General features: G+C 39.7%; 1 long non-coding RNA gene across 1 annotated transcript in view; it reads right to left on the reverse strand.

Moving 5' to 3' along the window:
* Nucleotides 1-5039: 5039 nt before the first annotated feature.
* LOC117879255 overlaps nucleotides 5040-26016 on the reverse strand; it is a 49362-nt gene continuing 28385 nt past the window's right edge. The window contains exon 4 of the long non-coding RNA XR_004646214.1: nucleotides 5040-5262. This is a non-coding gene — a long non-coding RNA (uncharacterized LOC117879255). The remainder of the gene's footprint in view (nucleotides 5263-26016) is intronic.

Genomic DNA, 26016 nt, shown 5'->3' on the forward strand with positions numbered 1-26016 from the left:
ACTAATCTAGCATTCATCCCATCATTTTCTTGTTCATTAGGGAAAGATTCTGCACTGCTGCTTCAGAGGACTGTAGTCTCCATCTGCCTCTATTAAGCAGAAGGCAGGATGTACCCCGGTCTGAACTATGCTTCCATCTCTCCTGAAATTCACCTAAATGCTTGTTCCCTAGGCTAGAGGAGAATTAATAAAATTGGTAGTGGTTGACCCTGCAGCCTTACACAAACACAACTCCACGTGACTTCAGTGGAAGTTACAGGGTACATAATGGTTGAAGATCAGCTCCTGACTTTCAACTCATCTCTCCCCTTTCCTGCATTTAGTCTACTGCTTTCCTAGGGATGAGGCCATTGAGCTCCTAGCTCTGCCCAATCCAGATTTCCATTTTTAATTTTACTGCTGCTTTTGTAGTCTGTATTCATTGAAACTGATGCCTGGGCGACAGCCTACAGTGAAGGGAAAAAAGTTTCAGAAAATTCTGATTGTTTTTAAATACACAAATAAACACTATGTTTATTCTCACTTATAACTAATATTTCTAAGTATTAGGCATAGTTATTAACAACTACTAATTAATATTTTGACTTTCTATGCACTTCTAAATTGTCCTTTCAAGGATTTCAAACACTTCACAGAAATGAACTCATTTAGGATATATCTACACTATACAGCTTTTAGCGACATGGCTGTGTCACTACACCTGTGCCGCTAAAAGTTGAGCAGCATGTTTGTTGGCTCTCCTGCTGACAAAAATCTTCCACCCCCAATGAGCGGCGTTTGCGTTGTTGGCAGGAGAGCGCTCCTGCCGACAAAGCGCTGTTCACACTGACACTTGGCAGCGGCAAAACTTTTGACTTTCAGGTTTGGTTTTTTTAAACACCTCTGAAAGAAAGTTTTGTCATTCAATTGCCAGTGTAGACATAGCCTTAGCCTCACAACATCCCTGTAATGTAGAGAAGTGTTATTTTCCCCACTCAAAGATGAAGAAACTGATGCAGAGGGAAGTTAAGCGATTTGCCTACTGTCAGAGAATGAGTCAGTGTTAGAGCCAGAAACAAACCTAGGTCTTGGAGTGGAACTACAGCATACCTTAGGTATGCAGCTGTCTCAGAATAACCATACTGCACTTTATCGTTGCATTCAGAATTCTATCATGCTGATGCTATTTATTATATATGTCTGGGGTAAGACCCAATCTTGCAATCTTTAATCACATTCATAATCTTTCTTCATGCAAGTAGCCCTATTGAAGTCAATACCGTCATTTGTATGAGTAAGCCTTGCGGGTTCAGACTTGTAAATTGTAAACTTAAGTGGGGTACTGAAACTTGCCTTCTCCACACATGGCCTTATTGACTAAAGACCCTTTTGAAAGTGTTTTGCTGTGACTGGAACTGTGAATGCCGTGGAGAATTAGGATGAAAGTAGATTTGTTTTACTTTCATTTCTCCTCCCAGAAGCCCTTCGTTTTTCAGTATCACCAGCTGTCCCAACAGCAGAACTGCAATGAATGGCAAGTTCATCGGGGGGGGGGGGGGGGGGGATTTTGTCCTCTTACATGTTTTGTAAAATGTACATTTATTGTGACACTAACTATAACAATAATGCTCAATTAGCCAGTTTGAAAGGTCAGATACTTACAGAGACGAGGTGTAACTGTTCATAGTATGTGGGGGGGGGGAGGGAGGGGACACAATTGAAAGGTTCTGGTGGTATGCAGCAGAGTTCTGGATAGGGCATATAAACCCTGGCAGAAATCTGGGGCTGGGGGGGAGGGATATGTGACCCCGCGTGCTCCTCCACATGTTGTCTCTGAATATTTATGCAGGAGGAATTCAGTCTAGATTAAAATAATGATGTTATGTTATTTTAAAATAGGTGGATACAATCATTAGTATAGGTTTTATATGCATTTTTTTCACTTCTACCAATGGACAGTTAAACAAATTGTTTCATATAGGCTTCTTGCTTAGTAGTATGAAATAAAGGCACGTTTGTGCTAATATGATGAATTTGAGCCTGTTAACATTATGGATAATCTCTTCTGTGCTAGCTGCTTTCCAGTCCCAATGACACACGAAAAAGTGAAGAATACAATATAAAGTGTATAGTAATATTACAACATAAAGTTGGGTCAGCTGCAGATTCAAGCAACATATTTACTTGGCAGGAAGTTCTTTTTTTCTGTTGAAAATAGTTTTGTTAGTGGGAAGCAAAAAACATTAAAATAATATTAATAATAATAGCCCCAATCCTTCAATGATATCCTCACAGGCTCTGGGATCTGCCCCTGCTGATGTCATTATGGGACTGAGGTCAAGGTTTCTACATCTGTAATTAAAAAGGAATATTTGAATTGAAATATTTTTGGATCTAGCAGAATTAATATCATAAACTCAAACACAATGATGTATCTCCAAGAATTTACTCAAATGTCAAAAAATCCCTAGAACATCCAGACGGATCTAATTAAACAAAAGGATTGGGCAGCACAACAGCAGATGAGTTTAAATCAAATGAAAAACAAGCTACTTTGGGGAATATAATCTGAACTCACATGCACTGATGAGATTTGAGCTGGCAGCATTCTTCCAGGAAAGAGTTCTAGGTAAAACTATGGATAAATGATTGTATAGCAAGTGTAAGGATTTGGGGATATGTCTGTACTAGGGTGGTCAATTAATCACAGTTAACTCACATGATTAACTCAAAAAATTAATCAAAATTAAAAACATTAATCGCAGTTTTAATTGCACTGCTAAACAATAGAATACCAATTGAAATTTAATAAATATTTTGGATGTTTTTCTACATTTTCAAATATATTGATTTCAATTGCAACACAGAATACAAAACGTACAGTGCTCACTTTATATTATTATTTTTAATTCCAAATATTTGCACTGTAAAAGTGAAAAAAGAAATAGTATTTTTCAATTCACTTCATATAAGTGCAACTTACTAATATAGATATTTTTGTTAAATAACAGCACTCAAAAATGTCTGATCTGGTATTTCAGTTCTCAAGTTCCCATGTTACATACAACCCAGTGTTCTTCAGCATCCATATGTGAAATTCAACCTCGCTGAAAAATAATTTGCAGAGCAGTAATCACTGATCTTTAGGATGTAAATAATCACATCCTTTATCTCTAACTTTACAAGCTGGAACAGCACACACAAATTGATATAATAAAATGCAGATTGGATTTATATCCACACATATGTATAAACCACAAACTTACTGGGGAAAAAATCTGGGGAAAATAACCAGAGCAATGAGCATATTCATGTTCCAAAATGCAATATTAAAGATATAAATCTAAATAAATGAGAAATGTACTTGATTTTTTGAAAGTAAAACTGACTTTCAAATATAGTCAATCTAGTATTATTCATAGGAAAGCAAGCTTTGTTTATGTTCAATTAAGGTAGAACTAATCAAGTTAAAAAAATATTTTATAATCTGGGAAATACGCTCTTACGGAACCGTCAGGTAATTTCTTCTACGTAAACAAATATTTCAATCAATTTCAGGAATTATCCCTTTTTTTTTATATAATTGCACTTCATTTAATGATACTAATGACTTACAATATATTTCCAACCAAAATTCTGACTTTCTGTTGTTGTTCTATTGCTTTTGATATTTAGTAAAATTTACATTTCTATGTACTATCTACACAAATTAAAATACACTGTAGTTTAATTATAGTACTTACATTTCTCCAAAGACTTTAGGTAGTTGGAAATTAAGTTCTTCATGTGTACCAGTGTTTTCTTAATGTATATGCAGAGTTTTATAAGGATTAAAATTCATTTTTTGTTTTACTAAAACTCACTCAAAGACACAGACATTCACCATTCTTTCCACGGTCAAACTGAAAGTGTTTAATACAACCTTAACCATAGTGCAGCTACTGCTGCCCCATAATATTTAGGTTTGGTTTACTTTTGGGTTTATCTCCAAAGTGACCTGCCAGCCATACTGAATGTAACTAGGAAGGTAGTGAACAAGGCTCAGAAAGATTCTAGCCACTCCTGACAGCTAACCAGATGCTGCTGGAAAGGTGTAATGAATTTATATGGTAAATTTATAGTTTACTGGTTAAAATGAATGCAAAGTTTTTGATGTGGCTCCCAATCACCTGTTGCTTCATATCTAGTGATAGCTCCTTCATCTCTATCACTCAAGCTGAATTTGACAGTACCCTTGATTTGGGTTTGGTTTATAGTTAGGTACAGTACTCTGTACAATGCAATTTAATTTCACAGTATTTAGTCACAGAACTCTTCCACAGTTCAAAACACAAAACATTTTGATTTCATCAAAGCAGCATTTTTCAACATTTTTGTTCACTGCTCAAAAAAAGTTTCAACTAGCTTTAATATTTGAAAGTCTTTTTGGGCAGCAACCATGGCAGTTTTAAATTGCTGGCCTCCTGTGAGCAAACATTTACTCAGTAGAAAGATGGCACTTCATTCCCAAATTGTGATGCAGGCAGATCCCTGATTTCCCTGCAGGCTGAACCACCAGTTTCTTATCTTTGGAAGCAAGCCAGCTGCTGTGTGTCATGCAGTAGGTGCACTGACGAACTTCAGCAAATTTGGCTATGTGGCTTCACATTACTCTTTTAATTATTCTGGGAGAGCGTCAATTTACACTTTTTTTCCAAATCTGATTTTTCTTTGTTTGGGCAGAAATGAAGGATGCTAAGACATGGGGACATTGTTCATGTAAGTCTTTGTCCCAGTTGATTCTTCTTAAGCAAGGTTCAGATAAATCTCTGTCCTTATATTTCCAGTGTCCGAGGAAGTTCTCCCTGAATATAATTAATCTGAAGTGACTTTTGAGACTTTTCTTTTTTATTTCCAAAACCAAATTCAGATCAATGTATACATTATCACTGGCATGTGATTTATGTTTAATTGTAAAATATACTTAAAAACAACACAGTACAAACCCAAGAATACAGGATAACTATGTTTATACATATGCCATCAGCAGCAGCAAAAATTATGGAGTAGAGTTTGGAGAAGTAAGTAGTATGCAAAGCAAATGCCAAATAGTCAGTTAAAGCAGTTAACATCTAATCAATCCATTATGCTCAATAAATAAGTGACCACGCAGCTTGTCCTGGGTCAGAAAGCCAGAACAAAGTATACAGCACCCATCAAATATTTAAGTGGAGAGGTCCTGTAGAGAGGCATAAGGATGGGACTGGGCTGGGCTGAAGTGCAGATGTGGAGATCTCACCAGAGCTGTGGAAAAATCAAAAAGCACAATCTGGGAGCTGTCTTGATGTCCTAGCCAGGTGATAAAGGACAGGGGAGGGCTTTTCTCCTTCCCAGGAAGTATCAAGACTGCTGGGGTCTTTGTTAGCATGTGGAGAGTGTGCTGGCCAATGGTTGCCCACATCTGCCATAATAGATCTGCAAAACTTCTTGTCCCAGTGCCATCCACTCTCTGGTAGTTCACTGCCTATTCTCTGTTTAGATGACTGAGCCCCCGCTGGTATTTCAAATAAAATAGATGAATAAATATTTGAGATCTCAGAAACTAGAAGAGATAGCACAGGAATTGCTAAAGGCTGGTAGCTGCAGCAGGTGTAAATTGTCATTTGACTTTAATTGGACTATGACAATTTACATCAGCTGAGAATCTGGGCCAGTGGGTCCAAAGCTACTATCACTGAACTCAAAAGACTTCAATGGGTGAAGGATTCAGCCCGACTGGTATGCTATCAAAATGGGATTATAAATCTTGATGCAGCAAAGCACTAAAGTATGTGCATAGCTTTAAGCATGTAAGTAATCTCACTGAACTCAGAAGGACTATGTACGTACTTTGTTGCAAAAAGCCCATAATTTCCATCTCTAGTAAAATACTGCATATCAGTAGATAAAATAAGAACATTAGTCTCTGAAGAAATGAAATTTGCATTATGGAAAAATTGTTTCTGTGGATAAGATTTTTATTGTGAAAACAACTCAGTATGCTAACACCTTTCTTACACATATTTTAAAAAGATACATCAGGGTATTGTCTTTACAGACAAAATTAAACAAAAGAATCTGCTCTCTCAGTATAATATGTTTCTAGGCATGACAATATAGATGTGTAATATCTATGTAATATTAAAAGCAATACAATTACATTGTTGGTAACTGATAAGGTTTTTACCTGATAACGACCAGGGTCAGGAGTTTAAAAGCTGCAGCAGAATATGCTTTGCACATAAAAACACCATAAAGTTGTACACTGAAAGTCAGAGTTAGAAGATTTAAAGGATAATACAGTGTTGCCAGTTCTCACAATTTTATTGCAAGTCTCATGATATTTGGTGTTTTTCTTAAAGCCCCAACTGCTGGAATCAAGACATTAAAGACATGAGAATCTCAGCTGTCTTAAAAACACACAAGGGTCTAGCCCATATGGTTGTGGAGAAGAGCTTGAAAATGTGAAGCAAGTGCACCCAAGATACTCAGAAACCAAACAGTAAATAAAAACAGTCCATAATTAATTACTGAACATTCCTCATGATTTTTAAGCCAATCTCATGGTTTTGGGGGGCTGACCTCTGAGTTTGCCTGGCTTGAGGTTGGCAGCACTGTGTTTATGAATTGTCTGAATGCTTTGTGGTCTGTCACAATATTTAAAAGTCTATCTTATAGAGTAAGTGATAACTAATCCTATTATATGCATTTAAGGTAAAAATAAGGGCATATTTCCCAGATGGAAAACTGGGAAATAGAAGTAAAAGATCTAAAAAAAGAACTAAAAAAAAAAAAGCCACATGGTGGCTTAACAACCACGTAAAAGAAGCAGTGAGAGATAAAAAGACTTCCTTTAAAAAGTGGAAGTCAAATCCTAGTGAGGCAAATAGAAAAGAGCATAAACACTGCCAAATTAAGTGCAAGAATGTAATAAGAAAAGCCAAAGAGGAGTTTGAAGAATGGCTAGCCAAAAACTTCAAAGGTAATAACAAAATGTTTTTTAAGTACATCAGAAGTCAGAAGCCTGCTAAACAACCAGTGGGGCCCCTTGATAATCGAGATACAAAAGGAGCGCTTAAAGACGATAAAGTCATTGCGGAGAAACTAAATGGATTCTTTGCTTCAGTCTTCACGGCTGAGGATGTTAGAGAGATTCCCAAACCTGAGCTGGCTTTTGTAGGTGACAAATCTGAGGAACTGTCACAGATTGAAGTATCACGAGAGGAGGTTTTGGAATTAATTGATAAACTTAACATTAACAAGTCACCGGGACCAGATGGCATTCACCCAAGAGTTCTGAAAGACCTCAAATGTGAAGTTGCAGAACTGTTAACTAAGGTTTGTAACCTGTCCTTTAAATTGCCATCGGTACCCAATGACTGGAAGTTAGCTAATGTAACTCCAATATTTAAAAAGGGCTCTAGAGGTGATCCCAGCAATTACAGACCAATTTGTCTGTACCAGGCAAATTAGTCAAAACAATAGTTAAGAATAAAATTGTCCGACACATAGAAAAACATAAACTGTTGAGCAATAGTCAACATAGTTTCTGTAAAGGGAAATCATGTTTTACTAATCTATTAGAATTCTTTGAAGGGGTCAACAAACATGTGGACCAGGGGGATCCAGTGGACATAGTGTACTTAGATTTCCAGAAAGCCTTTGACAAGGTCCCTCACCAAAGGCTCTTAGGTAAATTAAGCTGCCATGGGATAAAAGGGAAGGTCCTTTCATGGATTGAGAATTGGTTAAAAGACAGGGAACACAGGGTAGGAATTAATGGTAAATTCTCAGAATGGAGAAGGGTAACTAGTGGTGTTCCCCAAGAGTCAGTCTTTGGACCGATCCTATTCAACTTATTCTTAAATGTTCTGGAGAAAGGGGTAAACAGTGAGGTTGCAAAGTTTGCAGATGATACTAAACTGCTATAGATAGTTAAGACCAAAGCAGACTGTGAAGAACTTCAAAAAGATCTCACAAAACTAAGTGATTGGGCAACAAAATGGCAAATGAAATGTAATTTGGATAAATGTAAAGTAATGCACATGGGAAAAAATAACCCCAACTATACATACAATATGATGGGGGCTAATTTAGCTACAACAAGTCAGGAAAAAGATCTTGGAGTCATCTTGGATAGTTCTCTGAAAATGTCCTCGCAGTGTGCAGAGACGGTCAAAAAAGCAAACAGGATGTTAGGAATCATTAAAAAGGGGATAGAGAATAAGACTGAGAATATATTATTGCCCTTATATAAATCGATGGTAGGCTCTCATCTCGAATACTGCATACAGATGTGGTCTCCTCATCTCAAAAAAGATATACTGGCACTAGAAAAGGTTCAGAAAAGGGCAACTAAAATGATTAAGGGTTTGGAACGGGTCCCATATGAGGAGAGATTAAAGAGGCTAGGACTCTTCAGCTTGGAAAAGAGGAGACTAAGGGGGGATATGATAGAGGTATATAAAATCATGAGTGATGTGGAGAAAGTGGATAAGGAAAAGTTATTTACTTATTCCCATAATACAAGAACTAGGGATCATCAAATGAAATTAATAGGCAGCAGGTTTAAAACAAATAGGAAGTTCTTCTTCACGCAGCGCACAGTCAACTTGTGGAACTCCTTACCTGAGGAGGTTGTGAAGGCCAGGACTATAACAGAGTTTAAAAGAGAACTGGATAAATTCATGGTGGTTAAGTCCACTAATGGCTATTAGCCAGGATGAGTAAGGAATGGTGTCCCTAGGCTGTGTCTGTCAGAGGGTGGAGATGGATGGCAGGAGAGAGATCACTTGATCATTGCCTGTTAGGTTCACTCCCTCTGGGGCACCTGGCATTGGTCACTGTCGGTAGACAGGATACTGGGCTAGATGGACCTTTGGTCTGACCCGGTACGGTCTTTCTTATGTTCTTATGTTCTCATAAATCCAAAACACTTGTCAAAAACGTAAATTTTTAAGATTTCTGGCATCACATACATCAGTGGTTTTCGAACTTTTTTTCTGGCAATCCAGTTGAAGAAAATGTTGATGCCCATGACCCAATTGAGCTGGGGATGAGGGGTTTGGGGTGTGGGAGAGGCTCAGGGCTGGAGCAGAGAGTTGAGGTGCGGGGGTGAGGGCTGCGGGTGAGGCTGGGAATGAGAGGTTCAGGGTGCGGGAGGGGGTCAGGGATCTGGGTGAAGGCTCTGGGGTGGGGCTGGGGATGAGGGCATTGGGGTGCAGGAAGGGACTCTGGATTTGGGGGGGCTCAGGGCTGGGGCAGGGGATTGGGGTGTGGGGTTGAGGTGCGGGCTTACCTTGGAAGCTCCCGGTCAGTGGCACAGCAAGCTAAGGCAGGCTTCCTGCCTGTCCTGGCACCGTGGACCATGCTGCGCCCCGGACGTAGCCAGCAGCAGGTCCGGCTCCTAGGCAGAGGCGAGCAAGCAACTCCATGCAGCTCTCGTCCACAGGCACCATCCTCCCCAGCTCCCATTGGCCAGGAATTGGGCAATGGGAGTGCAGAGCCAGTGCTCGGGGTGGGGTCAGTGCGTGGAGCCCTGTGGCCCCGCTGCCTAGGAGTCGGACCTGCTGCTGGCCGCTTCCGGGGCACAGCACGGTGTCAGAACAGGTGGGGACTAGCCTGCCTTAGCTGCGCAGCACCGCCGATGGGACTTTTAACGGCCTGGTTGGCAGTGCTGACCAGAGCCACTGCGATCCAGGGCCTTACATTCTGCGACCCAGTACTGGGTCGTGACCTGCAGTTTGAAAACCACTGACATACATAATAGTACCTGTATGTTCATACTATTGACATTTTCCCTTGTTCTTATATATTTCCGAATACATGATTGCAGTAACAATTGGAGCAAGAGTACCATCAGATTAGTGGGGTAATGAACAATTGAAAACCAAATTCCTGCCCTCCTTTTCCAGATGGAAGCTAGGAAATGAGTAGGCACCTGAATACAATATGCACTTGTATAACTTCCCATTGCACTGCTTTAAAGAGCTGCTGTGTCCAATACTGAAAGAGCACAGGCCACACTTACAGGAAATAGAAGGTAGAACTTTGCTTAGGCCTCCTCAACCACCCAGAAGGTAGATCCAAATGGAAGTGACGATTCCTTAGTCTTTTAAAATTGAGGCATTTGCAGTTTGTGGACACTCTCACTGTTCCATTCTTCCTCCTCCAGCTTACTAAGAAACCTAAGCTATACAGCAACACGCATGTCCAAATTCATCCCTAACAGAGTTCACCCATCTAAGTAAATTGGAATAGTACACACATCTTTGAGATCAAGATTTGGCCAATATTATATAATCAGTTGCCACTGTTATCTCAAAGGCTATTGGTATGTTTTAATATATTTAGAAGTGTTTGTACTCTAATATGAACATGACATTTGCTGGTATAAACAAACATTCAAATATATTTAATATACATATGTCTATTGACTTTTTGGTACATGTGTATAATACTCAGGCTTGATCAAAACCAAACAATTTCCGCAGTCACTGCAGTGGGAAAATTGTGAGTTTTCTGTTCCCATTTTAGAGCAGTATGTCACTTTTCACTGGAGGATACTTTAACCATATCTCACTCTATATTCTCACCTCTATCTAGCTAAAGAGTCTAAACATTATTATTTCTATTTTCTGCCTGGCATTTACATTCTGCTTAACTGGGTGATTTCACCTTCCTTTTTGATAACTCTCACACTCACGCAGAGTTTGAAAGAGATGATTTCCCTCTCCCCCTCTTATTAATTACATACATGTTGATGGCTAAAATCTTGTGCTAATTAATGCTACCTTTTTTCAAGCTGCAACTTTGCTATGTGTTAAACTACCTCCTCTGATATATCAAACATGATCCATCTGTGGGAGAATTATTCTTAAGCAAGAATCATGGAAAAAATTTTAATTTGGTTTCTATGGATTCTCAGTCCAGGAAGAGAGAAGAGACAATGATGCATCATGCTGTGCTGTCAGAATTGAATCAGAAAGAAAATCTTCAAGATAATTATCTTTATGATATTGCATATTATTATGGTAATGTTGTAATGTTGTAATAAAGTTACAGTGGCATGAGTCATGAATAGTACTGAGAGAGAACCTCTTAAATGCTGGAACAAACTTATTTCCCACCACATCTGTTTAGCTCTGGGTTTTAATACCATATCCACCTCTGTAGTATCTGAACACATCATCTATTTCACGACTGTTTGTAATGATATTGGGGATGTTCCAGTATAATCGCATTATTCAGGAGGAAAGGAAGTGCTCTTAGGATATCCCATGGTACATTCATTGGAGAACTGATGGAATCTTCACAAGAATAACTTGCTCTCCTAGGTTGGTTCTGTACCTGTTAACATTCTCTTTCAAGGTTGTCCATACAATTGGTTGAGCCTCAAGCTTCCATGGGGTACGGGAAAATCTAAACACTTTGAGGCAGGGACGATAGGTGAAATCTTGGCTCACTGAAGTCAACGGCAGGACTCCCAATGACTTCAATAGGGTCAGAATTCCACCACATGTCCTCATATTTGTTTGTACAGCACTTCCACGCAGGGTCAGTGCCTTAGTGTGCTAACTTCTGAGCACTGTCTTAATATAAATATTGACATAACAATGATAATGGCCAAGATCTTTTTTCAATGGGTCGGTGCTGAACATTTGAAAAAAGGACTGAGGAGCCTACTTAGGAGCCCTACTTAGGCAGCCATTTTGGAAAAGTCTTTTCTATTATATATTTTATTTTGATTAATATGAATTTGCCTCTCTGTGTATCCGCTCCCAGAAGACATTGGATTGACCCTGTGTCACAGACTGAGTACAGAACCACGGAGATCACAAAAAGTTGTGCCTAATGCAGGTCTTGTTCTCCATCCTCGGATGAACACTCACACGCCCATTGAATTTCTACAGATGCACATATAATTCCAAGAGATTGTCTATTCAAGAAAATTTACCTGCATAACTATACTGGTATAACTCTCCATGTGGACATTCTTATTTTGGTATAAGAGTGTCCGCACAAGAAGTTATACCAGTAAATTTCCTTACATAGATAAGCTCTAAGAAGCAAGTTGATGATGAACCATTTAAATGCACTTTTTAAAATGAATTAGATCTTCCATAAATCTTATCTGTTCCAGGCCATGTTATCCCTTTGCAGAGAATGGAGACTTTAGAACAGAGATGGGCAAACTACGGCCCGTGAGCTGTTTTAAGCTGGCCCACGAGCTCCAGCTGGGATGCTAAGTCGGAGGCCACACCATGCGGGTTGGCCCCGCTCCAGTGCTCCAGCCTCTCCACACACCCCAACCCTCTGCCCCAGCCCTGATCCCGCCATACAATTTCTATTCCCCGATGTGGTCTTCAGGTAGGGTGACCAGATAGCAAGTGTAAAAAATTGGGCCAGGGGGTGGGGGGTAATAGAAGCCCATATAAAAAAAAGTCTCAAATATTGGGACTGTTCCTATAAAATTGGGACATCTGGTCACCCTATCCTCAGGCCAAAAAGTTTGCCCACTCCTGGTTTAGAAGAGATAGTGAGTTAACCAAGCATTGAAATTTATGCTTCATTTCTTCCAGATGCCCTTTACAGTGATGGAATTTTCTATCAGTAGATGGCCATATCATCTTACAGCTTATTTCCCCCTTCTGGTTCCTTGAATCAAACTTTAAAAGGGCAAAAGCTCTGAACTCTGTGGTGTGCTCGTTTTAGGAGCAATTTATGAGAGGCAAGGGAGTTCTTCCATTGTAGAACATGAATACCACAGAGCTGGTCAAAGCCTTATCAAATAAACCTCATACCAAAATAGATGAAAAAAGTTCAAACTCCATCCCCCCACACACAGAGGCTCCCACCTCTCTAACAACAGACCGCAAGATGCACTTCTGGTTGTTTAAGCACAGTCATGCTGTATCAAAGTGTAAAACAAAAGATAGCGGAATCCTTATTAGTCACGAGAGTCTGTGCATTTGTCATAGCACTTCTGTAACAAGGTCATCCTGCTCTTAAATGCTTGTCAGATGAATTTATACACAGCTTCAATATATATTCTATACAAAAAGCTACTTACTAGAGCGTCACGGTTGCAGTTAAGAATTCAAAAGGCAGATAATAGCAAAGCTCTAGCGCAATAGGTCCTGATCCCTAACTGGGACTCTTATGTGCTGCCGTAATCTAAATAATTAATAAAATATACGTGTATATTTATGCATCCCCAATTCTGTGCTCCCATCTGTATGCATTACACTATCATCTTTAATTACATAGTCACTTACTATGTCTCAAGTTACACAATATCAGGCAATTTCTTTGACAAGCAATACACATGGATAATACTTTGTATTATTTCATCATCAACGATCTAAAATTTTTCTGTGTTGATGTAGAGCCTGCTGCTCCACTCTATTATATTGGTATCATTCTATTGCAGTCAATGGAGTTACTCAAACTTAACATTGATGTAATGGGGTTGAGATTTAATATGGTAAGTTCTTCTCTCAGCTATATAATGTAATAATACTGTTAATGTCCATGCAGTACACATTTTCTGGGCAACCAACAGCAAAGCCTTCAATAAGATGCAATTCAGGGAGTAAAAATTCTTTTAAATCCCACTTTAGCTGAGAAATATTGTAATATATCACTACATTTTCAGTATTGCCATAAAGATATGTAGTATGTTGTATAACTACAGTTTATTGTACCTATATCAATGACTTTTCATTTCACTTCTTCACATATACAATGTATCAAATAGTTCTACAGAATGCTATACATGCTGTAGCAAAAGGCTGCATGATATTCTACTGTATTATTAGAGAAGCAGTATGTGTTTATGTAATTAAAGACTATCACATTGCACATGAATAACAGAGCAGAGTTAAGATTGCACATGCAACCTTAACTTTGTCATTTCCAAATTTTGGAGAGCCTCACTTTGCAATTTTAAACACTTATTTAAAGTAGATTAAAAAAAAAAAAAAAGAAAGAAAACAGGAAAGGAGAAAAAAAAGTGCCGTTTCCTTCAGTAGGATTTCTAAGCTCTGCTACCTTCCAATAATTTGGCAATAGCATGTGTAATTTCCATCATGTTGATCCATTTGGCTAGACACCACACACACCTTGAGAAATCTCTGAGAGACCATTCCCTGGGGAGTTATGGAACTCTAAAGGTCCATCAGAACTCCCTCCTGCACATGTTACAAAGTGCACAGCTGCCCTCCATACTTTACAAGATCTGCTGGGATTACAGGCTCCTCTGGGGAAGAGCGGGGGGAAAGTCTAAGTTATAGCACATGAATACCATAGTGTGGTGAATTACAAGGTCCTTTACAGACCTTACAAATCTAAGGGCTGGTCCACACTAACCCCCCAGTTCGAACTAAGATACGCAACTTCAGCTATGTGAATAACGTAGCTGAAGTCGAAGTATCTTAGTTCGAACTACAAGGTACTTACCGCGGGTCCACACGTGGCAGGCAGGCTCCCCCATCGACTCCGCGTACTCCTCTAGCGGGGCAGGAGTACCGGTGTCGACGACGAGCACTTCCGGGATCGATTAATCGCGTCTAGACAAGACGCGATAAATCGATCCCAGAAGATCGATTGCTTCCCGCCGAACCCGGAGGTAAGTATAGATGTACTCTTAGATTAACTTAATTTTGTAATTACCACCTAGATCCTACATTGAGACTTGCATTAGAAACAGATACATGCAGGACACAGGAATGTCCTCTAAAAATGTCTGAAAAAATATGCTGAAACTTTTTCGGAAAGATCGAAGCTGCAGACAAAAACAAGGTGTGAAGAGTGTCCTCAGGTCACGAAGCCCTCATTCACCCCCTTAAGAGGTACAAGTTGTCAATATCTAGATACAACGGAAGTAGCTTACCTACATTGAGGACTGCATCCAATTTGCAGCCACCACCTATCTTAAACAAAATCTGATTGGATTCACCCTGGTTATAAATTACACCTCCTAGGGCAGCCTGCACTTTAGGGGAATTTGCTTGAGGGAGGTCAGGCAATAGAACATCTGCCTCTTTCCCCCGCTTGGAGCTTTAAATTTCCACCAGGGGCTCCACAGCTGGCAGTAGCAACATGCTGAGCAAGCAGTTTTCACCAGCACCACACACTTCTCAAGATGCACTGGTATCCTACAGAGTTTCCAGCTGCTTTGTATGACCCCAGCCAATCCCTGCTGGACCAGCACCAACAGGTGTGGGTGAAACTCTTCAACCCAACTCTCGTTGCTAGGTGACTTATGATGATAGTTGTTTAAGGCAGGTGTAATAATAGGGGCCCTTATGAGGCTCCCCTGTACTTTCTGAAAAAGCACCTCTTCCTTCCCCAGTTGTGTTGTCAGTGCAGGAGATGCAGAAGAACAATTGTAAATGTCAAAAATACATGAATGAGGGATTAGGGCCAAGAAATGGAAAGGTCATGAACAGCTTCATTTCTGCTCTCTCAGTGACATACTACAGCAGCTGTTAAATACAAAAGATTCATCAGTAATTTGAATGTGTCACTCTGCATTTAATGTCTCAGATAACACTGCTCTACAGCCAAAATGCTTCTGAAATAAATGTAGTCAAACTTTACTAATTCTGGGTCACTGAGAACGAAAATGATGCTTAAAATTGTTGATTGGCTCTAGTTTTCAAGATATGCTATTGGGTCAGTATATATGACCTTTGACTTGGGAATGGCGGAGGATAAGTGAGTTATAAAGGGAAGGGATCTCAATTTAAACCAGAAATGACTAAAATACATCTTTGACTGGATCTATGAATAAATCTATGACTGGGTTTGGACAGTACTTGCTTTTTAGGCAAAACAATGAATGATGCAATCTGAAGCTGGTATTGTGTCATACATGATATGAATTGCATCATGTTATTCCTAGAAGTCATGGATGATGCAATCATAATGAAGCTTACATCACTCTGCTGAACAAATTGCCCTATATCAGCTCTAGAAATCATACAGTGTCATGTTCTCTTATTTGTCAGTGTTTGATTTTGCAAAGGGACACATTTCTGTTTAGCCAAAGTGAGCAGAGATGCCTCGTACTTGTGTGAACAGTGCAGATAAGTTCTGCTATGTTTGTGGTGAAGTGACTTTTGCATCACAAAAGCGCAGTATAACCACTATGGTTAAGAAAGCCAATCACCTTTATTTTGGCTGCAAAATTGGAGATCAGGACAAGAGGTGGGCCCCACACATATGCTGCAACACTTGTGCAACAAATCTTCGCCAGTGGTTGAACAGGAAAAGGAAATCTATGCCTTTTGCAGTGCCAATGATTTGGAGAGAGCCAACAGATCATACCAGCAATTGTTACTTCTGCATGGTGCCTCCAGTTGGGAAAGGTGTGTCAGAGAAGAAAAAGTGGACTGTGCATTATCCAAACATTCCATCAGCTATACGCCCAGTACCCCACGGAGAAGGACTGCCGGTTCCTGATGCACCAGAATCATTCTCACTTGAGTCAGACGAGGAAGAGGAAGAGGATGAAACTTCTGGTCCTGAACCATCAATGTCACAGGACCCACATTTTCTCCCATCCTCCTCCTCTGAACCACACCTCATAACACAAGGTGAACTGAATGACCTTGTCAGGGATTTGGAACTACCCAAGAGTAAGGCAGAGCTGTTGGGCTCCAGACTACAGCAGTGGAATCTCCTGGCAGGTGATGTTAGGGTTTCCATGTTCCGTGACCGTCAAAAGGATCTTGTCCCATTCTTCTTCATGGAAGGTGATCTTGTAGCCTGCAACCACATCGATGGTGTGATGGCAGCCCTCAACATCGTTCACGATCCAGATGAGTGGAGACTGTTCATTGATTCATCGAAGACGAGTCTTAAAGCTGTTTTACTGCATAATGGCAATGTTTTGCCATCAATTCCAGTTGGTCATGCAGTCCATATGAAGGAAACCTATAACAACATGAAACAACTTTTGAGGTGCATAAACTATGACCAACATCAGTGGCAGCTTTGTGGCGATTTGAAGGTTGTTGCTCTCTTGCTTGGTCTGCAGACTGGCTACACAAAGTACTGCTGTTTTCTCTGCGAATGGGATAGTCATGCAAGAGATTCCCACTACATCAAGAAAGATTGGCCACTCCGACAGTCATTGGAGCCTGGGAGGAAAAGTGTTCAGCATCCACCACTTGTTGAATCAAGGAAGATTTTGTTACCATCCTTACACATCAAGCTGGGTCTGATGAAGAACTTTGTCAAGGCCATTGACAAAAACACAAGCAGCTTTCAAGTACCTCTGTGGAAAATTTCCAAGGTTAAGGAAAGCTAAGATAAAGGAAGGTGTCTTTGTTGGTCCTCAGATTCATGAACTTCTTCAAGATGATGCATTTGACCATGACTGCGTGGCAAGGAAAAGATGGCATGGAAAGCCTTCCAGTTAGTGGCAATAAATTTTCTCGGAAACAACGAGGCAGACAACTACAGGTTGTTGGTGGAAAACCTCCTCAAGGCACACAAAAGCCTTGGTTGCAACATGTCACTAAAGATAAATTTTTTGCACTCTCATCTAGATTTTTTCCCACCGAACTGCGGAGCAGTGAGCGACGAGCACGGCGAGCGATTTCACCAGGACATTGCAACAATGGAGAAACGCTATCAGGCCAAATGGAGCCCATCAGTGCTTGCAGACTATTGCTGGACAATGACAAGAGATGCTCCATTTAATGAATACAAGAGACAAGCCAAGAAGCGCCGAGTAGACACTGAATAGGACTAAACTATGTACATAATAGTTTTTTGCCTTTTGTTTCATAATAAATTTTATTTATATAACCCTTTTGCTGATTTTTAAAGTGTTACATAAACAGGACAGGTGAAATGTTATCATGTAAAGCAACCATAAACACATGAAAAGACCTAGGTTTACAATTTATGATTAAAACTCTACTATCTACACAATATACATAGACATAAAATGTAAAAACTTAAATATCTTAGAAACGGTAGCCAATCAGTTGTTTTAATTGTCATATTTGAATTCAGCACATCAAAATACATAATAAATAGCACATTTTATCTCTGAAGCAGACGACTTCTCAAAAATTGTAGTCAAGTGTAATCAGTCTCATTTTGCTGTTTGTTATTATAATCCATTTGGTACTAATGGACTGTCATTCAGTCTCACCTATAACAGGTGTGGTTGGCCACCACTGAGAATGGATGTGCTCACACTCACAGCAAGAGTTATATACACAACAGGCTTCAGGATTTTAATTATGAGATGGCAACTGAGTCCACTGAGGTTTCCTCTGCTCAGCTTCTGTAAAGGATGATTTGGAGGGTATTGTTCAATCTGGGCTCCTGAATGCCCAGAGAAGTGCACAGATTCTTTTTATCCAAGACAAACATAAAAGCCCTCACAGCTTATGCCCATAGGGAAAGAAATATGGTTACAACTGCACCATGCACCTGACACACATGGCTTTGTCTCACCAAACACAGCTTCTTGCATGATCAGGAAATTAGCAGAATGGTCATTGGGAAATAGTTTGACCTCTCTCCTCTCTGAAGAGCACCCATAATCCTTCATTAACAAGTCACTCCTTCCAGCTCAATGCCCCTTACAAAATACTGCCTATTTTCCTCTGGCTGAAGACACCAATCAAGTATAAGTTCCACATGGCACTCTGTTACATTTTGTATTGCGCATACTATGGATTGCATTGCAGCTTCAGACTGTAAACTCTCAGTCCCTTGGTACAACTTTCAAAAGTGCCTAAATTGGATTTTCAAAAGTGATTTAGGAGCACTTAGTAGGCTAGGTCCATTTAACTTTCAATGAGACTTAGGCTCCTAAATCATATACATTTTTAACAACAGTGTTGAGAATGGATTAGCTCTCAGGCTTTTATTTGCACCATATACATTAGTGTCAAGTAACAGAGGGGTAGCCGTGTTAGTCTGAATCTGTAAAAAGCAACAGAGGGTCCTATGGCACCTTTAAGACTAACAGAAGTATTGGGAGCATAAGCTTTCGTGGGTAAGAACCTCACTTCTTCAGATGCAAGTCTAACAGAAGTATTGGGAGCATAAGCTTTCGTGGGTAAGAACCTCACTTCTTCAGATGCAAGACTAACAGAAGTATTGGGAGCATAAGCTTTCGTGGGTAAGAACCTCACTTCTTCAGATGCAAGCTTATGTTCCCAATATTTCTGTTAGTCTTAAAGGTGCCACAGGACCCTTTGTTGCTATATACATTAGTGTGTACCATATAGAGACAGGCAGGAGATCTGGAAAATCCCAAATTATAATTCTGACTCCAGGTCACCCCGGGCAACTGTCCCAAACTTCCATGCCTCATGTTTCTTGTGTGTAACCTGGAGATACTTAAATACCACTAAGTGAGGACTAATTAATGTTTGTAAAGAGCTTTGAAGGTATTTAGTACTATATATTATTATGTACTTGCCCGTTTGGATATTATATTGGGTAACAAACACCCACTCCCCCCAAAAGGCAAAACAGCCTCTAGCATCTTAGGTCAAGAAGCCATTGATATGCAAAGCTATCATGCTATTTTCTGCTTTTTTCTTCTTTATTCTCTAGATGCTGTTTTTGGCACATCTGACAAAACTTGTAATTTCTGGAATGTACATTTTGTTTTACAGTTGTGGCACTTTGTGGAGAAAGCAGGGCTAATGACCCACCAGCTCTGGGGCTGATTATTTCAGCCAGTAAAACTCCAACATCTGTTTCTGTAATAAAAATCCAAGAAGAGCAATGTAAATCATTTTTTCACCTCCATTTCTCCAGCATTTTAAAAAGCTGATCACCTACAGTCCTGGTCCTGGTCGCAAATGAGGTTGCAGTGTCTGAACTGATGGCATTCAATAAGATCAATATCTAAAACAGTAAAAAGTCAATGAGGCATACATTTGAAGTGGAATCTGTTGGAGCTCTAGCCTCAAGGAGTCAAATTAGCTGGTCTGGTTTATACAGCAGTGTTGTGTGCAATTCCCTGAAAAAGTAAAACATCTTTCAACTTAAAGATAACAGTGTTGTTTGAAAGAATTATTTTATCTGCAGTCCTGTGTTATATTACTGTCCTTTACTGAAAATTCTCTGCCAGACTATTTTGGGGCACTAAATATTTTGTATCTTAAAGCTAATAATGTCTGACAGTCAAAGGCAATGGCCACAATTAATTAAGAGGCCAATGGACATAAAGGCTGTTACACCAAATATTTGTATAAACAAAATGAATTTATGAGAGGTTGAGAAACATGGATTAATATTCACTACTCAATCATTAGGAATGTTTAGAAGACCATTAATTTACTTTTCTAAAACTGCAGGCAAATTTACAGTAATTTTGTGCAGTCTGTCTCTTAAAGATAGATCAGATGGGCAAATAATTTCAATATGAACCTTGCATCATTTGTGCTCCTTGTTAAATATACCACTAGGAGTTGTTGTTTTAAAGAAAGAACAACAAGGCACTCAGAGGAAAATGGTTACTACAATCTTCAGTGAGAGAGAAGCCTGTGTATTAAAAAGTGTAGACCTAGAAGTCTCATGACACTGAATCATGTTTTAAAGTATAGATATTACACATGTATGTAATCGAGAATATCCAAGGAATAAATACAGACAAAAAATCTAAGGAATAAATTAATCAGCAAATTCTGGACTACTTAATCACTTAGGTGCCTATTTGCTCCCATTGGAGCCGATAGAAAAATTCTCATTAATTTTAATGGGGATAAGATCTGGCGCTAAGAATATAAATGGTGCATTTACATGGGGCGGTAAATAATTCAGAGACAAAGGAGATGCATAAAGCCCAGGCCCAGCAGAGCACTGGAATGCTGTTCTGTGACTGATCTTTAAAATGTTCCAGTTACACTTACTTATCTCTTTTCCTTTGAATTGTCTCCTCCAACTCCATATACTGTTCTTTGAGCTAGCCAATAGTATTATTCATTCATTTTAAACTATAACATCATTATTATGATTCTACAACACATGAATGTGTTGACATACTTATAAAGTACTATTTCAATAAAGCAGTTGTTTTTACATTGTTTAAATGCTTTGCTAGTTATCTATTTAACCCCAATCACAATCCAATCCGAAACCAGCTTTTAACACAGCTCCCAAAACTACTCTAATCCTAACCTCCATAACCATGAATTTTAGATTCTTCTCATCCACTGTGCCGTTACTCAGTTCTGACCTATTGCACCATTGGCCACAACCTACTGAGCAGGGCCGGCTTTAGGCCGATTCCCCCGAATCGGGCCCCGCGCTCCCGGTCTTCGGCGGCATTTCGGCAGCGGGCCCCGTCGAAACTATTCGAATTGGGCCCCGCACTTCCTAAAGCCGGCCCTGCTACTGGGCCACGGTCCTCCTTATACTGTTCTGTTAAACTGCTGCAGGATTTCAACATATATGCATCTGGGGAGAAAGCTGAATATGGCACCACATCAGTAAATCAACTTAAGCACATGCTTAAATCCACCCTGTTCAGGAAAGCACTTAATGATGTGCTTAAATACTTTGCTGAACTGACGCCTGTTTCCCTACCATGTAGAAGTCTGGAGTGATTGTAGCTCACTGGAGACTACTGAACATGGGGCCAATACAGTGAAATAGCAAGTTATCTAATAGCCCAGCTTTAAAAAAAATATTTTACACTTCAAAAAGATGTCAGATTAACATCCCTAGAGACTGAACTCCTCTCTGGAGGCAGTGTTGTCCAACGGATAGTGCACTGGACTGGGACTCAGGAGCCCAGGCTTCTGCTCCTGAGTGAATTGCTGCATTACCTCAGGCAAGTTTCTTCATTTCTCTGTGCCTCCATTTTTCCCTCCCACATTTTGTCTTGCCTAGTTGTAAAGCTCTTGGGGCCAGGATTGTCTCTTACCATTGTACAATGCCTAGCATACTAGGGCCCCAATCTCACTTGATACCTCTAGGCACTACTGTAATACAAATAATATATAATAATCTATTTATGCACAGACCAGTGCAACATGGGCAGCAGCTCCATAAGTTCCCCTGTTTAATGGAATGCTAAACCAGATTATATTGTTCCATCAGTAAGTGGCACTGAAGCCAATCCATACCTGGTAGAGGCCCATGACACCCTGCACTGAGCCTACATTTTGATATGGAGAAACCATCTCTAGGGCATCATATTTGCAAGCACAGTAATTCTGATGCACACAGAGAAAGTTTGTGTACAATATTTATAAAACCTCAAATCTGAAAGTGACGTTTCATTATACAAGGGATCTCTCCTCCACGTAAAAGGCTAAATTCTGGTTTAACATACCCAGGACAATCCTACTGATGTCAGTGGACTGCACAGCATGCAACTAAGAGCAGAATGTTTCCCCAAAGCTATTTGTACATGTATTTCTAGTGTGGCAGACAAGAATGGCATGTAAGATGGCTTGGCTGTATTTTATGCTTGAGTTTGCTTTCATCTCTCCTTTTTATTTTTATTTTTTGTTAAAGGAGGAACAACTTCTAGATCCTTGAGCACAGTGTGTATACATCAACAAAATGGTCTTTTAATCCTATCATAAATAAATCAGAAAACATATGTTATCCAGTAATTGCAAATTTGGCACTAAGAACATGAACAATTCCTCTTTCGTCACTAACAATGTGTCACTTCCAATGAGGCCAGTCGTTTAAGAGAGACAAATCCGAGATGCCAAAGTTTAGCATTTGACAGTCACTGTATGAACAGTCTGCTAAGAGAAGATCTAGACAAAGTATGTGCAATATCAGGGAGGGGACCTGGCTGTACCTCAGTCACAGAGCACAGTGATGCAGTAACATGTATCGGTTTCATTTATCCTTGTGAACAAATTAATTAATAAAGAGAAAACTTTGCATTGTAAGACCTCTAAGTGAGCAGATTTCAAGTGTCAAAAATCAAGGGAATCATGTAAGCTTCCTTTCTGTTATTTGTAAGACTTGCAAGGTTGTCAATATTTTTCCTGTGGTAAAGTATAATACCTTGCTGAGATATATGTTTTAAGCACAGGAAATTCCTCAGAAGAGTGAAAATATTGGAGTGTAATAAATATTGACTTTTCCAGTTTATCCACCATACTGCAGGACAGAACAAGGGTCTACAGACTACTACTAAGGCTTGATATACTGTGCCACGTGTGCTACAGGACATAGGCACCGAGTGGGTAAGGGCAGAACGCCAGCATTTGCAATGAATCTTCACTGTTGCTTTAAGTAAGGCTCTTGGGGGTAAAATCTTAAAAGTGGTGCCAGGGATTTTGGCACATGACTCCATTGAGGTTAATGTGGTTCACACAGCCAAATCCCTTCACAGTGCTCTAAACATTTACTCCTTATGCTGTTTTCATATATTATTTTTGCAATTATATTTTGTTATTAACAGTTTTACCTAGGGCCAGTTGCTTAGTTTTTTTCCATGTCTCTATTCTCTGTCTGTAAAAATAGGAACAACAACTTACCACCTTTCTAAAACACTTTGAAATCCTCCAATAAAAAGCACTATATAATGAGTACAAAGTAGCATTAATATTTAGTACATTAGTAATCCATAGGCAGTATGAAGCCATTCAGCTGTCCCTGAAGGAGGAAAGAAACTTCTAAAATAGCTAACATGAACATTATGAATGTTGCCAACTCTCACAATATTTGGAGTTAATTAATTAATAAGTTAATTTGAAAGAGAAATTTTTAAAATATTTTCCATCAATATCTAAATAGTATGTGCAAGTCCAATAGCAGTTACATTAAAATGATACGGGTGTATCAGCTCTAGAAAACCATATCACAGTAGTAGTCAGGTCAGGGCAGATGTTCATGAGAGTGGTAAAAATGCCTGAGCTCTGCCTCCATTAGGGGCTTACACCACAGCTACTACCAATGCTGATACACTGTTGTTGGCAGTTGCTGTTAAGACTTGTTTTTCTAACACAGATGATCTCTGTGCGGGTGTCACGTCGGGAAAGAGCCTACTGGGTACAGCTGGACCAAAAAGACCATGCATCCAGCTGGTGTTGGAAAATAAAAATCTTTACTTAAAAAGAAAACAAGTCAACCCTGTCCCAAGCTGGGTGGGGGTTAGTATCAGGGCCAGGGGTAAAGAACCATCTAATTCATAGCTAGACCTTCCCTTCTCTCAGGAAGACTTGGGCTCACTTCCACCCACCAAGTGGTTGAACAGTCTGTTGACTGAGTCTTCCCTTTTCCTTGGAAGTATCTTGTCTTATTGTCTGACTGTAGTTTCCAGGCCTGTGAACCAGCTCCATATAAGGAGAGGTATCCCTTTGGTCAGGGCAGTCACTTTTGTACCTTTTCCCCACTTGTTATTAATTCAGTTGCAGGTGCTTCCTCCAGACCTTGCACTTTTGGCAGATGTTGTGGAGCAGGACGAATTTAAATCTGTATTACCAAGATAGACCACTTACCCATTCTTGTCCTGACCTAGTGTGGGGTTTGCATACCCCATCACAAGGCTATATTGGCAGGGGCAACCTTTGGTCAGATAATTCCCTTGGCTAACCAGAAGTTGCCTCCTCCTAAAAGGCAGTCACCTGGGGAAGAAAACTCCCCTGTGAACAAGCTGAATGCCAACTTCACTCTCAACAGAGCAAACACACACACTGAGATAGGGTCAAAACCCCACTCTCCTTCCTGGGATTCTCCTTTATGATATGCTTTAAATAGATAAAAGCACTCTTGGCTTCCTGAAGAGCAGGGTGTTTCTCACATTATTCAAGAAATGTTTCCTGTCTGACTCTAGTACTTTTTGCCTCAGAGAAAGAGCACAAACCCTTTCATACTCACAGATTGGAGCTACCTTGTCTGACTGCCAGTCGAGTAACCCTGCTGCTCTGTGCAGAGCCCTGGAAACTGATATCCAGTCACATGCCCTCTATATTTTAAGACAAGTCTATTTGCATACCAAATGCCATGTGAATTACCATTGACACATACATTTTCTGTATTTGTCCATCTTCAGAACTGTCACAATGTCAACAGGGCAAGTGCATAGTTTGGGCTTAACTCCTTGATTCTGTTATGCATTTTAGTGGAGTATTTTTTTTACTATATTCATTTTTTAATTAATTTTAAAGAAAAAATAGAAGATTGGTACAAGCGTCTATTACATTTTACAGTTTGACTTCAGGTCTCCTGTGCACTATGTATGGAACAACATGCTATGTTTTCATGTCTGTCTAGCCTCTCAAACTGTGCCCTCTCCTGGCTGGAATGTTATTGGCAGTTCGGCTGAAGTATGTGTGTATGGGATTATTTATTATCCTCCAACAGTTGCAACATACAAAGGATAAAGTCCTAAGGAAGGGGGAGGAGAAGATGAGAAAAGAGGCTACTTTTGCTGTCATAATTCTACCAAATCTCAATTCCGCTTCTCCCTCCTCCCTCCCCCCGTGAGTACAAGTTAGACAATTTTTCCCTCTGTTTTCTCTTTCAAATCTTAGATTTTTTTCTCATGAAAGACACTCCTATTAAACAGCCTAGTTAGTGGAAAGTATACAAAACTTGGAGGCTAGTAGAGGTGGTCAGGAAACTGCAATGAACAGAAAAATGAGAAAAAGAGCTACTGGTGAAATTGTGTAGAGATAATCAAAGCTATGTTTTTGATTTGATGGGGTTAGAGCTCTGTCATGCAGTCTCATAGAAATTCAATTAAAAATACATTTCGGATTATTCCCAGCCCCAGATTAAGCCATGCTTGACAAAAATATCTCAGATTGATGTTGGTATAATCATAGTGGGAGGAGAAGCCTGGAACATGTTCCAAAATTGGTAAATATCTAGTCTACGACCCAGAGATAATTAGAAATATAATGAATAAGCTATTTCACTGGAATAATATCTCAGCTACTTAAGGCTGATCTCCTCTCTAGTCATTGACTGCTCTATTTATTGCTGTTACTTGTACAGTGTTATGGTACATTTAATATATTCAAGAAACTTCTGTTCTTTATCCATCAAACTACGAGA

This window comes from Trachemys scripta, chromosome 6 (genome assembly GCF_013100865.1).
Source record: "Trachemys scripta elegans isolate TJP31775 chromosome 6, CAS_Tse_1.0, whole genome shotgun sequence".
Lineage (NCBI taxonomy): Eukaryota > Metazoa > Chordata > Testudines > Emydidae > Trachemys > Trachemys scripta.